At 48.0% G+C, this 14,683-nt stretch overlaps 1 protein-coding gene across 1 annotated transcript in view; it reads left to right on the forward strand.

Annotated features, from left to right (window-relative positions):
* PAPPA2 (pappalysin 2) overlaps nt 1-14,683 on the forward strand; it is an 888,990-nt gene that overhangs the window by 574,605 nt on the left and 299,702 nt on the right. The gene's annotated exons all lie outside the window — the stretch shown is intronic.

Here is a 14,683-nt window from a genome sequence, read left to right on the forward strand (position 1 = left end):
GATTTTGTCACAATTAGAGGGTTAGCGTTTGTGTAGGTATGGTTCAAGACACTGTTCTCGTTGAAAGGGATATGAACCATTGACACAGCCTCCTTGGAGCCAGGAGGCTGGTATGTACAAATTGAACAAGAAGAAAGGTTGAGGTTTTGCTTGTAATACAGTAAATACAGAAAGATATAGCCACAGTATATGCAATGTTGACAGGCTTACTCCTGTTGATTTATTCATGCCACCTGCCTGACTCTTCGAAGGAAAGCCGCACAGTGAACCATCCAACAAGACTCACAATAAAGACATCTGGCTAAATCCATTGAGGGATCAGGTAGCTTGGAGGATTCCCTCTTTGGAGACTACAGCCAAAGGAGTAAGGGCTATATTCTCATGAAGTCAGCACAAAGCTGCATCAGGAGCAAAAGCACAGTGAGTTGCAGGAGAGCTAGTGCTCACAGGTACCACTGCAGAACCAGGAGCACCACAATTCCAGGAGTTGTGTTACCATGAGGAGTAGGTGCAGGAGTGCCTTGGGGCACTAGTCCAGGAGTACTCCAAGCTGCCACTCCAGTGTCATCCTGTTCAGTGGTCTGCTTGCAGTGTGATGCACTGATCCTGGCAGGCAGCCCACAGTAGTTCACAGTGGTGTTCTTGGTGAACATAATCTGGTATGGGCCTTGCCACCTGAGTTGGAGCGCAGACTTTCACTGATGGATCTTCACTGGATCCAGTCTCTAGGCTACAGATGTGACAAGCTCCAGTCAGGCAGGTGGGCAGGGCAGATTGGTCATGCAAATGGAAACTGTTGAGACCGCAAATCCGTTGTTGCAGTACCACATACAACTCATCACATCACATTTAAGTGCAATCAAGTAAAGCTAGAGATATTGGAGGGGCAGAATGAAGTATTACTGATCGTCTGATTATAATTTCATTGGTATTTGCTTTATTCTTTTCATTGGGACAGTCTTGAATTTACCAGAGTGCCTCAGATACAACGTCAAGTCATTCAGCCCTATTTGACAAAAAATCTTAGCTACTTTAGTCTTGGGAGTTCCATTAAGCATAAAGAAAAACCAAAGGTGATGATGGACGGAGCGTTGACAATACAAACACTCACCCCCAGTCAACTGATCTGGGTTTAATCCATCACCGTTCTTTAGCTCACTCCGCCACCCCAGTTCAGACATGGCCATATGCAAATCAGTCTGACCCTGTGCCTCATGGGAACAGTACAGCCCGAACTGCCAAGCCATGTCTTCCCTGGACCGGAATCAAGCTTCCCAGGACCGGTTTCTGGCATTACAGCCATCTTCAGCCGGGCTTGCTTGACTCCAGTGGCAAAGTGAGCAAGGGACTCACGTCTGAGCATACCCTGCCAACTTAGGGCGAACAAAGAAAAACCAAAGGTGATGATGGACGGAGCGTTGACAATACAAACACTCACCCCCAGTCAACTGATCTGGGTTTAATCCATCACCGTTCTTTAGCTCACTCCGCCACCCCAGTTCAGACATGGCCATATGCAAATCAGTCTGACCCTGTGCCTCATGGGAACAGTACAGCCCGAACTGCCAAGCCATGTCTTCCCTGGACCGGAATCAAGCTTCCCAGGACCGGTTTCTGGCATTACAGCCATCTTCAGCCTGGCTTGCTTGACTCTAGTGGCAAAGTGAGCAAGGGACTCACGTCTGAGCATACCCTGCCAACTTAGGGCGAACAAAGAAAAACCAAAGGTGATGATGGACGGAGCGTTGACAATACAAACACTCACCCCCAGTCAACTGATCTGGGTTTAATCCATCACCGTTCTTTAGCTCACTCCGCCACCCCAGTTCAGACATGGCCATATGCAAATCAGTCTGACCCTGTGCCTCATGGGAACAGTACAGCCCGAACTGCCAAGCCATGTCTTCCCTGGACCGGAATCAAGCTTCCCAGGACCGGTTTCTGGCATTACAGCCATCTTCAGCCTGGCTTGCTTGACTCTAGTGGCAAAGTGAGCAAGGGACTCACGTCTGAGCATACCCTGCCAACTTAGGGCGAACAAAGAAAAACCAAAGGTGATGATGGACGGAGCGTTGACAATACAAACACTCACCCCCAGTCAACTGATCTGGGTTTAATCCATCACCGTTCTTTAGCTCACTCCGCCACCCCAGTTCAGACATGGCCATATGCAAATCAGTCTGACCCTGTGCCTCATGGGAACAGTACAGCCCGAACTGCCAAGCCATGTCTTCCCTGGACCGGAATCAAGCTTCCCAGGACCGGTTTCTGGCATTACAGCCATCTTCAGCCGGGCTTGCTTGACTCCAGTGGCAAAGTGAGCAAGGGACTCACGTCTGAGCATACCCTGCCAACTTAGGGCGAACAAAGAAAAACCAAAGGTGATGATGGACGGAGCGTTGACAATACAAACACTCACCCCCAGTCAACTGATCTGGGTTTAATCCATCACCGTTCTTTAGCTCACTCCGCCACCCCAGTTCAGACATGGCCATATGCAAATCAGTCTGACCCTGTGCCTCATGGGAACAGTACAGCCCGAACTGCCAAGCCATGTCTTCCCTGGACCGGAATCAAGCTTCCCAGGACCGGTTTCTGGCATTAGAGCCATCTTCAGCCGGGCTTGCTTGACTCCAGTGGCAAAGTGAGCAAGGGACTCACGTCTGAGCATACCCTGCCAACTTAGGGCGAACAAAGAAAAACCAAAGGTGATGATGGACGGAGCGTTGACAATACAAACACTCACCCCCAGTCAACTGATCTGGGTTTAATCCATCACCGTTCTTTAGCTCACTCCGTCACCCCAGTTCAGACATGGCCATATGCAAATCAGTCTGACCCTGTGCCTCATGGGAACAGTACAGCCCGAACTGCCAAGCCATGTCTTCCCTGGACCGGAATCAAGCTTCCCAGGACCGGTTTCTGGCATTACAGCCATCTTCAGCCGGGCTTGCTTGACTCCAGTGGCAAAGTGAGCAAGGGACTCACGTCTGAGCATACCCTGCCAACTTAGGGCGAACAAAGAAAAACCAAAGGTGATGATGGACGGAGCGTTGACAATACAAACACTCACCCCCAGTCAACTGATCTGGGTTTAATCCATCACCGTTCTTTAGCTCACTCCGCCACCCCAGTTCAGACATGGCCATATGCAAATCAGTCTGACCTTGTGCCTCATGGGAACAGTACAGCCCGAACTGCCAAGCCATGTCTTCCCTGGACCGGAATCAAGCTTCCCAGGACCGGTTTCTGGCATTACAGCCATCTTCAGCCGGGCTTGCTTGACTCCAGTGGCAAAGTGAGCAAGGGACTCACGTCTGAGCATACCCTGCCAACTAGGGCGAACAAAGAAAAACCAAAGGTGATGATGGACGGAGCGTTGACAATACAAACACTCACCCCCAGTCAACTGATCTGGGTTTAATCCATCACCGTTCTTTAGCTCACTCCGCCACCCCAGTTCAGACATGGCCATATGCAAATCAGTCTGACCCTGTGCCTCATGGGAACAGTACAGCCCGAACTGCCAAGCCATGTCTTCCCTGGACCGGAATCAAGCTTCCCAGGACCGGTTTCTGGCATTACAGCCATCTTCAGCCGGGCTTGCTTGACTCCAGTGGCAAAGTGAGCAAGGGACTCACGTCTGAGCATACCCTGCCAACTTAGGGCGAACAAAGAAAAACCAAAGGTGATGATGGACGGAGCGTTGACAATACAAACACTCACCCCCAGTCAACTGATCTGGGTTTAATCCATCACCGTTCTTTAGCTCACTCCGCCACCCCAGTTCAGACATGGCCATATGCAAATCAGTCTGACCCTGTGCCTCATGGGAACAGTACAGCCCGAACTGCCAAGCCATGTCTTCCCTGGACCGGAATCAAGCTTCCCAGGACCGGTTTCTGGCATTACAGCCATCTTCAGCCGGGCTTGCTTGACTCCAGTGGCAAAGTGAGCAAGGGACTCACGTCTGAGCATACCCTGCCAACTTAGGGCGAACAAAGAAAAACCAAAGGTGATGATGGACGGAGCGTTGACAATACAAACACTCACCCCCAGTCAACTGATCTGGGTTTAATCCATCACCGTTCTTTAGCTCACTCCGCCACCCCAGTTCAGACATGGCCATATGCAAATCAGTCTGACCCTGTGCCTCATGGGAACAGTACAGCCCGAACTGCCAAGCCATGTCTTCCCTGGACCGGAATCAAGCTTCCCAGGACCGGTTTCTGGCATTACAGCCATCTTCAGCCGGGCTTGCTTGACTCCAGTGGCAAAGTGAGCAAGGGACTCACGTCTGAGCATACCCTGCCAACTTAGGGCGAACAAAGAAAAACCAAAGGTGATGATGGACGGAGCGTTGACAATACAAACACTCACCCCCAGTCAACTGATCTGGGTTTAATCCATCACCGTTCTTTAGCTCACTCCGTCACCCCAGTTCAGACATGGCCATATGCAAATCAGTCTGACCCTGTGCCTCATGGGAACAGTACAGCCCGAACTGCCAAGCCATGTCTTCCCTGGACCGGAATCAAGCTTCCCAGGACCGGTTTCTGGCATTACAGCCATCTTCAGCCGGGCTTGCTTGACTCCAGTGGCAAAGTGAGCAAGGGACTCACGTCTGAGCATACCCTGCCAACTTAGGGCGAACAAAGAAAAACCAAAGGTGATGATGGACGGAGCGTTGACAATACAAACACTCACCCCCAGTCAACTGATCTGGGTTTAATCCATCACCGTTCTTTAGCTCACTCCGCCACCCCAGTTCAGACATGGCCATATGCAAATCAGTCTGACCTTGTGCCTCATGGGAACAGTACAGCCCGAACTGCCAAGCCATGTCTTCCCTGGACCGGAATCAAGCTTCCCAGGACCGGTTTCTGGCATTACAGCCATCTTCAGCCGGGCTTGCTTGACTCCAGTGGCAAAGTGAGCAAGGGACTCACGTCTGAGCATACCCTGCCAACTAGGGCGAACAAAGAAAAACCAAAGGTGATGATGGACGGAGCGTTGACAATACAAACACTCACCCCCAGTCAACTGATCTGGGTTTAATCCATCACCGTTCTTTAGCTCACTCCGCCACCCCAGTTCAGACATGGCCATATGCAAATCAGTCTGACCCTGTGCCTCATGGGAACAGTACAGCCCGAACTGCCAAGCCATGTCTTCCCTGGACCGGAATCAAGCTTCCCAGGACCGGTTTCTGGCATTACAGCCATCTTCAGCCGGGCTTGCTTGACTCCAGTGGCAAAGTGAGCAAGGGACTCACGTCTGAGCATACCCTGCCAACTTAGGGCGAACAAAGAAAAACCAAAGGTGATGATGGACGGAGCGTTGACAATACAAACACTCACCCCCAGTCAACTGATCTGGGTTTAATCCATCACCGTTCTTTAGCTCACTCCGCCACCCCAGTTCAGACATGGCCATATGCAAATCAGTCTGACCCTGTGCCTCATGGGAACAGTACAGCCCGAACTGCCAAGCCATGTCTTCCCTGGACCGGAATCAAGCTTCCCAGGACCGGTTTCTGGCATTACAGCCATCTTCAGCCGGGCTTGCTTGACTCCAGTGGCAAAGTGAGCAAGGGACTCACGTCTGAGCATACCCTGCCAACTTAGGGCGAACAAAGAAAAACCAAAGGTGATGATGGACGGAGCGTTGACAATACAAACACTCACCCCCAGTCAACTGATCTGGGTTTAATCCATCACCGTTCTTTAGCTCACTCCGCCACCCCAGTTCAGACATGGCCATATGCAAATCAGTCTGACCCTGTGCCTCATGGGAACAGTACAGCCCGAACTGCCAAGCCATGTCTTCCCTGGACCGGAATCAAGCTTCCCAGGACCGGTTTCTGGCATTACAGCCATCTTCAGCCGGGCTTGCTTGACTCCAGTGGCAAAGTGAGCAAGGGACTCACGTCTGAGCATACCCTGCCAACTGGTGATGGATTAAGTTGACTGGGGGTGAGTGTTTGTATTGTCAACGCTCCGTCCATAACCACCTTTGGTTTTTCTTTGTTCGCCCTAAGTTGGCAGGGTATGCTCAGACGGGAGTCCCTTGCTCACTTTGCCACTGGAGTCAAGCAAGCCCGGCTGAAGACGGCTGTAATGCCAGAAACCGGTCCTGGGAAGCTTGATTCCGGTCCAGGGAAGACATGGCTTGGCAGTTCGGGCTGGACTGTTCCCATGAGGTACAGGGTCAGACTGATTTGCATATGGCAATGTCTGAACTGGGGTGGCGGAGTGAGCTAAAGAACGGTGATGGATTAAACCCAGATCAGTTGACTGGGGGTGAGTGTTTGTATTGTCAACGCTCCGTCCATAACCACCTTTGGTTTTTCTTTGTTCGCCCTAAGTTGGCAGGGTATGCTCAGACGTGAGTCCCTTGCTCACTTTGCCACTGGAGTCAAGCAAGCCCGGCTGAAGACGGCTGTAATGCCAGAAACCGGTCCTGGGAAGCTTGATTCCGGTCCAGGGAAGACATGGCTTGGCAGTTCGGGCTGGACTGTTCCCATGAGGTACAGGGTCAGACTGATTTGCATATGGCAATGTCTGAACTGGGGTGGCGGAGTGAGCTAAAGAACGGTGATGGATTAAACCCAGATCAGTTGACTGGGGGTGAGTGTTTGTATTGTCAACGCTCCGTCCATAACCACCTTTGGTTTTTCTTTGTTCGCCCTAAGTTGGCAGGGTATGCTCAGACGTGAGTCCCTTGCTCACTTTGCCACTGGAGTCAAGCAAGCCCGGCTGAAGACGGCTGTAATGCCAGAAACCGGTCCTGGGAAGCTTGATTCCGGTCCAGGGAAGACATGGCTTGGCAGTTCGGGCTGGACTGTTCCCATGAGGTACAGGGTCAGACTGATTTGCATATGGCAATGTCTGAACTGGGGTGGCGGAGTGAGCTAAAGAACGGTGATGGATTAAACCCAGATCAGTTGACTGGGGGTGAGTGTTTGTATTGTCAACGCTCCGTCCATAACCACCTTTGGTTTTTCTTTGTTCGCCCTAAGTTGGCAGGGTATGCTCAGACGTGAGTCCCTTGCTCACTTTGCCACTGGAGTCAAGCAAGCCCGGCTGAAGACGGCTGTAATGCCAGAAACCGGTCCTGGGAAGCTTGATTCCGGTCCAGGGAAGACATGGCTTGGCAGTTCGGGCTGGACTGTTCCCATGAGGTACAGGGTCAGACTGATTTGCATATGGCAATGTCTGAACTGGGGTGGCGGAGTGAGCTAAAGAACGGTGATGGATTAAACCCAGATCAGTTGACTGGGGGTGAGTGTTTGTATTGTCAACGCTCCGTCCATAACCACCTTTGGTTTTTCTTTGTTCGCCCTAAGTTGGCAGGGTATGCTCAGACGTGAGTCCCTTGCTCACTTTGCCACTGGAGTCAAGCAAGCCCGGCTGAAGACGGCTGTAATGCCAGAAACCGGTCCTGGGAAGCTTGATTCCGGTCCAGGGAAGACATGGCTTGGCAGTTCGGGCTGGACTGTTCCCATGAGGTACAGGGTCAGACTGATTTGCATATGGCAATGTCTGAACTGGGGTGGCGGAGTGAGCTAAAGAACGGTGATGGATTAAACCCAGATCAGTTGACTGGGGGTGAGTGTTTGTATTGTCAACGCTCCGTCCATAACCACCTTTGGTTTTTCTTTGTTCGCCCTAAGTTGGCAGGGTATGCTCAGACGTGAGTCCCTTGCTCACTTTGCCACTGGAGTCAAGCAAGCCCGGCTGAAGACGGCTGTAATGCCAGAAACCGGTCCTGGGAAGCTTGATTCCGGTCCAGGGAAGACATGGCTTGGCAGTTCGGGCTGGACTGTTCCCATGAGGTACAGGGTCAGACTGATTTGCATATGGCAATGTCTGAACTGGGGTGGCGGAGTGAGCTAAAGAACGGTGATGGATTAAACCCAGATCAGTTGACTGGGGGTGAGTGTTTGTATTGTCAACGCTCCGTCCATAACCACCTTTGGTTTTTCTTTGTTCGCCCTAAGTTGGCAGGGTATGCTCAGACGTGAGTCCCTTGCTCACTTTGCCACTGGAGTCAAGCAAGCCCGGCTGAAGACGGCTGTAATGCCAGAAACCGGTCCTGGGAAGCTTGATTCCGGTCCAGGGAAGACATGGCTTGGCAGTTCGGGCTGGACTGTTCCCATGAGGTACAGGGTCAGACTGATTTGCATATGGCAATGTCTGAACTGGGGTGGCGGAGTGAGCTAAAGAACGGTGATGGATTAAACCCAGATCAGTTGACTGGGGGTGAGTGTTTGTATTGTCAACGCTCCGTCCATAACCACCTTTGGTTTTTCTTTGTTCGCCCTAAGTTGGCAGGGTATGCTCAGACGTGAGTCCCTTGCTCACTTTGCCACTGGAGTCAAGCAAGCCCGGCTGAAGACGGCTGTAATGCCAGAAACCGGTCCTGGGAAGCTTGATTCCGGTCCAGGGAAGACATGGCTTGGCAGTTCGGGCTGGACTGTTCCCATGAGGTACAGGGTCAGACTGATTTGCATATGGCAATGTCTGAACTGGGGTGGCGGAGTGAGCTAAAGAACGGTGATGGATTAAACCCAGATCAGTTGACTGGGGGTGAGTGTTTGTATTGTCAACGCTCCGTCCATAACCACTTTTGGTTTTTCTTTGTTCGCCCTAAGTTGGCAGGGTATGCTCAGACGTGAGTCCCTTGCTCACTTTGCAACTGGAGTCAAGCAAGCCCGGCTGAAGACGGCTGTAATGCCAGAAACCGGTCCTGGGAAGCTTGATTCCGGTCCAGGGAAGACATGGCTTGGCAGTTCGGGCTGGACTGTTCCCATGAGGTACAGGGTCAGACTGATTTGCATATGGCAATGTCTGAACTGGGGTGGCGGAGTGAGCTAAAGAACGGTGATGGATTAAACCCAGATCAGTTGACTGGGGGTGAGTGTTTGTATTGTCAACGCTCCGTCCATAACCACCTTTGGTTTTTCTTTGTTCGCCCTAAGTTGGCAGGGTATGCTCAGACGTGAGTCCCTTGCTCACTTTGCCACTGGAGTCAAGCAAGCCCGGCTGAAGACGGCTGTAATGCCAGAAACCGGTCCTGGGAAGCTTGATTCCGGTCCAGGGAAGACATGGCTTGGCAGTTCGGGCTGGACTGTTCCCATGAGGTACAGGGTCAGACTGATTTGCATATGGCAATGTCTGAACTGGGGTGGCGGAGTGAGCTAAAGAACGGTGATGGATTAAACCCAGATCAGTTGACTGGGGGTGAGTGTTTGTATTGTCAACGCTCCGTCCATAACCACCTTTGGTTTTTCTTTGTTCGCCCTAAGTTGGCAGGGTATGCTCAGACGTGAGTCCCTTGCTCACTTTGCCACTGGAGTCAAGCAAGCCCGGCTGAAGACGGCTGTAATGCCAGAAACCGGTCCTGGGAAGCTTGATTCCGGTCCAGGGAAGACATGGCTTGGCAGTTCGGGCTGGACTGTTCCCATGAGGTACAGGGTCAGACTGATTTGCATATGGCAATGTCTGAACTGGGGTGGCGGAGTGAGCTAAAGAACGGTGATGGATTAAACCCAGATCAGTTGACTGGGGGTGAGTGTTTGTATTGTCAACGCTCCGTCCATAACCACCTTTGGTTTTTCTTTGTTCGCCCTAAGTTGGCAGGGTATGCTCAGACGTGAGTCCCTTGCTCACTTTGCCACTGGAGTCAAGCAAGCCCGGCTGAAGACGGCTGTAATGCCAGAAACCGGTCCTGGGAAGCTTGATTCCGGTCCAGGGAAGACATGGCTTGGCAGTTCGGGCTGGACTGTTCCCATGAGGTACAGGGTCAGACTGATTTGCATATGGCAATGTCTGAACTGGGGTGGCGGAGTGAGCTAAAGAACGGTGATGGATTAAACCCAGATCAGTTGACTGGGGGTGAGTGTTTGTATTGTCAACTCTCCGTCCATAACCACCTTTGGTTTTTCTTTGTTCGCCCTAAGTTGGCAGGGTATGCTCAGACGTGAGTCCCTTGCTCACTTTGCCACTGGAGTCAAGCAAGCCCGGCTGAAGACGGCTGTAATGCCAGAAACCGGTCCTGGGAAGCTTGATTCCGGTCCAGGGAAGACATGGCTTGGCAGTTCGGGCTGGACTGTTCCCATGAGGTACAGGGTCAGACTGATTTGCATATGGCAATGTCTGAACTGGGGTGGCGGAGTGAGCTAAAGAACGGTGATGGATTAAACCCAGATCAGTTGACTGGGGGTGAGTGTTTGTATTGTCAACGCTCCGTCCATAACCACCTTTGTTTTTTCTTAGTTCCATTAAGAATCTCTACTCTCCCTGAGGATTCAGGAAGGTAAGCATAACAAACATGTTGTTTGATTCCTAAAGCGTTACATACATCTTGACCCACAGATGACACATAGTAAGTACCCTTATCACTCCCTAGCTGAAGAGGAATTCCAAACCTTGGGACAAAACCTCTAAGCAGTTGCTTGGCTACAGTAATTGCATAAGCTCTAGCAAATGGGTATGTTGTAATCTTTCTGGAAAACATTCACATTAGAACTAAAACATAGACATAGAAAAAATTGAGGCATTTGAATGAAAGCGATTTGAGTGTGGACGAAGAGTCCCCCTGATGGTGGATTATCAAGAGTTGTTTTGACACCTTTCCCAATGTTGTGAACATATGAAAGTTTGCTATGTCAGAACACTGACATCTCAACTTCATTAAATATATCCATTCTGAATCATATAATCATATCATCTAAAATAGTTATAAAAATGTCATCACACTTAAACGTTAAAAACATGAACTCAGCAAGAGAGAATCATATTTCCATTCCATAGGACATATTCCATCGGGTGTGAACTGTCCTGTCCCTGTACAATCTCTTTATAGGCGTGATACTCCAACTTGCATGCCAGAATTATCACTAAGAGTTAGTCACCCTTTCAAGTAAATAATTACTTTGTTATGGAATATAAATCCCCATCAACTAGAGTCCATTTGTTACATTTGCTATTTATGAACTCCTCCAAAAGATATTGTTGATGCATTTCGGCTTCACTTCTTTAACAGCCTCCTCAAGACATATACAATAACCACCTTTTTACTTACCTAACAACATATATATATACATTCATAGTCACCATATATTGAATGAGTCAATTTTTATCATATAACACACTTTTACTATATGCTGCAGTCTGAACCATAAAAATTAACTTTGCCCAAGGATCAGTTAATTGGCCAATCTAATCAATTATCTCATGCTCATTTATATGCCTTATTTTGGTTAACAAAAAAATGATGCCTCAGGAGGAAGGTATTCAGAACACATTTCAGCTTACTTAAGGCCTGATTATGAGTCTGGCAGTCTGAGGACCGCCAGACACGTGGTGGCATGGCAGTCTAGCTTCCGCTGTGTCGGTAGTCCGACTGCTCTATTACAAGTTGCCCGTTCAGACCACCCGGGAACTGCCATTCCCTGGAGGTGGCGTGGTAGTCAGAGGCTGCTGAAGAACTGTAATCTTCATTCTTAGGGGTCTCACTAATACAAAGAACTTGGCACAGAAGCTGAAATATGAAAAGACATCTTTATTAAACTTAATTAGGTGAGACTACGTCACACAGGAGCCTTAGCAACTGAATGAGGCATTCTAAAGAGTACAGAACACAGAGGCCTTTATATGCTTAGGGTTACAAACTCAGCACAAAAGTAAGGGGCAGTCCTAGCTTTTGCAAGCATGCAAAATACCTAATATGGACATACAAGATCTGCAAAATATTAGCCAATAGGAAAACATTCAAAACAAGGCATCATGTAACCAGAACGTCCCCCTTAAGTGTGTTTCTGCCCAACCCATAAGTCAATCAATTACAGCACCTATAGGTCAATCAGTAATGGCAGGACATGTCTGTATGCAGTTAGGCCAGCTGGTGTCTGAGATTGGTTTTCAGAACAAGGACATAGGGGGTTTTCAACACGTTGCAGTCCAAAGGGCAGAGACACTTCATGAATAGAGCAGCCTGTGTAAAGGCAACGCAAAATGACGACAAATGTAAGATGGAGTCAAAATTAAAGAACCTCAGACCATCCTTTTGCTATTACACAGGCAAATCCTAATTCATTGCTAGGTGAGCATTCTACTCATTTTATAAAAACAGGAATATGTAAGCTATCAGCAGGAATACAAAGAGAACAAAGCATTTAACATTTAGATAGCAGAAGAAAGTAATGACCACTATTACAAACAGGTTTATAATTTTTTTTCACAACCCTAGGCAAAAGCAAATCCTAAAATTATTTTGCAAACATTCTCAGGGCTCCTAGTTATTTCAGCGACTATTGACAATGCCAGTAAAACAATAAGAATCAGTCTCCAAACACCCATTCTATGCAATCGCACGGGAAATACCCAGAGTCCGTCCAAGCCTCTCTGGCAGGCTTCTATTGTCCATCAAATCTGCTTCTGTTGTTTTCTTCCGCATGGGCCTCTTCATTCAGGCCTTTCATGAAAATGGTGCTTCTCAGTATGCGTTGGAGTGCCCTCCTGGCAAACACTCACAGCTAACGTAAAAGTCTCAATGTCTCAATGCAGTGCACCAATATATTTCCTGTGCTGCAGGCACTACAGATATTGTGCTCTTCGTTAGTCATGGGCACAGATCATCTCATGTAGACCCAAGTACTATTAATCAGGAAAGAGCAACAGACTTTCACACTCAGCAACACTTTCAGGCTCCAACACTCTAATTTCAGTGTCAGGGGATGCTCGGGCTGCTCTTTCATTTAATCATAGATACCACAATGTAGTGCCTTTTTGCCAATCCTAGATCCTCCGGTGCACTGCCTTTCCGTTGGAGCAAAGGAAAGGGGGTGTGTGGCCAAAACTCAGGCCAAGGGGCTCAAGGGACTGCACACTGTCAGAGGTTACCAGCACATGACAGGTGGAAAACTGAAGCCTCAAAACAACAGGGATCCTTCTCTTTTGCACTTTTGCACTTAAACTCTTGCTCTGTGATGTCCAATGCCGTCTGATGGAGCAAGTACGATGCTTTGGAGATACCATTGATGGCGTGCTGGCGATCACTGTCCAGCCTTGCTACTTTTCTGGGTGCTGGGACTTTTCATCTTTAGCTGTCACAGATGGGATTGTGGGTAAGTTCCGCAGGTTATTATGACTTAATCCCGCAGAATCTAGTGACACAGTTGTTAGTTTCCTTCAATTTAGTACAACAATAGTTTATTGTTTTTAACAAGGGGATTGCAAGTAAGTGGCCTGCAATCTTCAAAGGAATGGCCATACGCCATGGGACTATTGTGATCTAAAATACACTGTCATTCTCATAGAATACAAAGACAAAGGCAGTAGGCAAAACAGTGCCTCTAGCCTCTTCAATTGGGTTTCCACGTGAGAGCATATCCTCTACCATCTAAGGGTAGATAGCTACATGGGAATTCTATCTGAATGGATGTCCTCACACATAGTGGCATCGTCTAATGGGGTAAACACATTTTTTTTCTCTAAATGATTACATATAGGTGTTCCTAAATTCCTTATCTAGAACACCTCAAAAGAGAAATCACATAATACAGATTATCAGGGACATGTAGATACCTCCCTTTAATAATTGTGCATCAGGTGGACTATGCAATACAAAAGCTAATGATCAAAATGTGGAAACAAAAAACAAGAACTAGAGAGTCCTAGTATTTCCATGATTAGAACATATCTGATCCACCAAAAATTAAAGCAGCAGAAAAAAGGAACTAAAAACCAAATTAGAATAGGCATTGCATTTGTCATATTCAAAAAAACGTAAGGTGTCTCCTATTGAGGTGGAAAACTTGTCTTACTATAGTATTGAGTCAGTTAACCAGTCCATCACTACCCTGACAGTCAGACTGGAAAACATCAAAGTAGGCCTAAAGAAAATTCTTGATAACCAGTCTGGTCATACAAAAGGAATAAATGAGCTGATTGGTGAAATGAATACGGAAAAGGGAAATGTGAGTAGGACACAGCTAAAATCCCCAATAACTAGGCACAAATGCAACATCAGTCAGGGGAGAAGCGGCAAAAGAAAAATCTATAGGAAGAACAAAAAAAATTACTCGGGTGATAGTCAAGTTTGTGACATAATACCAAGAGTATGGGTTATGTACAAAAGTCAAAATAGTACACAAATTTTAACTCTACCGCTGGCCCGTACACCATATACGGTAATCTCTGCTAATGTTCCAATTCCTTTTTCAGGGAAAAAATGAAAAGTTTAGGTCACCTTTAGCAAGAGCCACAAATATATAATTTCATCCTTAGGTCCAATCAAGGAAACATAAATCTAGGGCTGCCTGTTCATTAAGGGAAGAGGACAGTATTGTGACTAATTGCAGGTGACACACTTTGATCCTGTATATCTCTTTTATTTTACTTCAATACTATATAGCCAACTTTGACATACACTGGTGAAGTGTTGTCTGTCTTTTTCACAGCATGAAAAATCATATCTGTGAAATTTAGTATCAGCGCAAATTCACCCAACTGTTGTGCAGCGATATACATCGTCATGTAACCCTTCACAACACAGGTGAACTTGTAATAGTATCTAAAGCAGCAACATAAAACAAAAACATGCATAAAATAAAAAAAACACACACATGCCAAGCTATCAGATATACGTGCTGTATATCAAGCACAAAAAGCATAGA

This window comes from Lissotriton helveticus, chromosome 1_1 (genome assembly GCF_964261635.1).
Source record: "Lissotriton helveticus chromosome 1_1, aLisHel1.1, whole genome shotgun sequence".
NCBI classification, from domain to species: domain Eukaryota; kingdom Metazoa; phylum Chordata; class Amphibia; order Caudata; family Salamandridae; genus Lissotriton; species Lissotriton helveticus.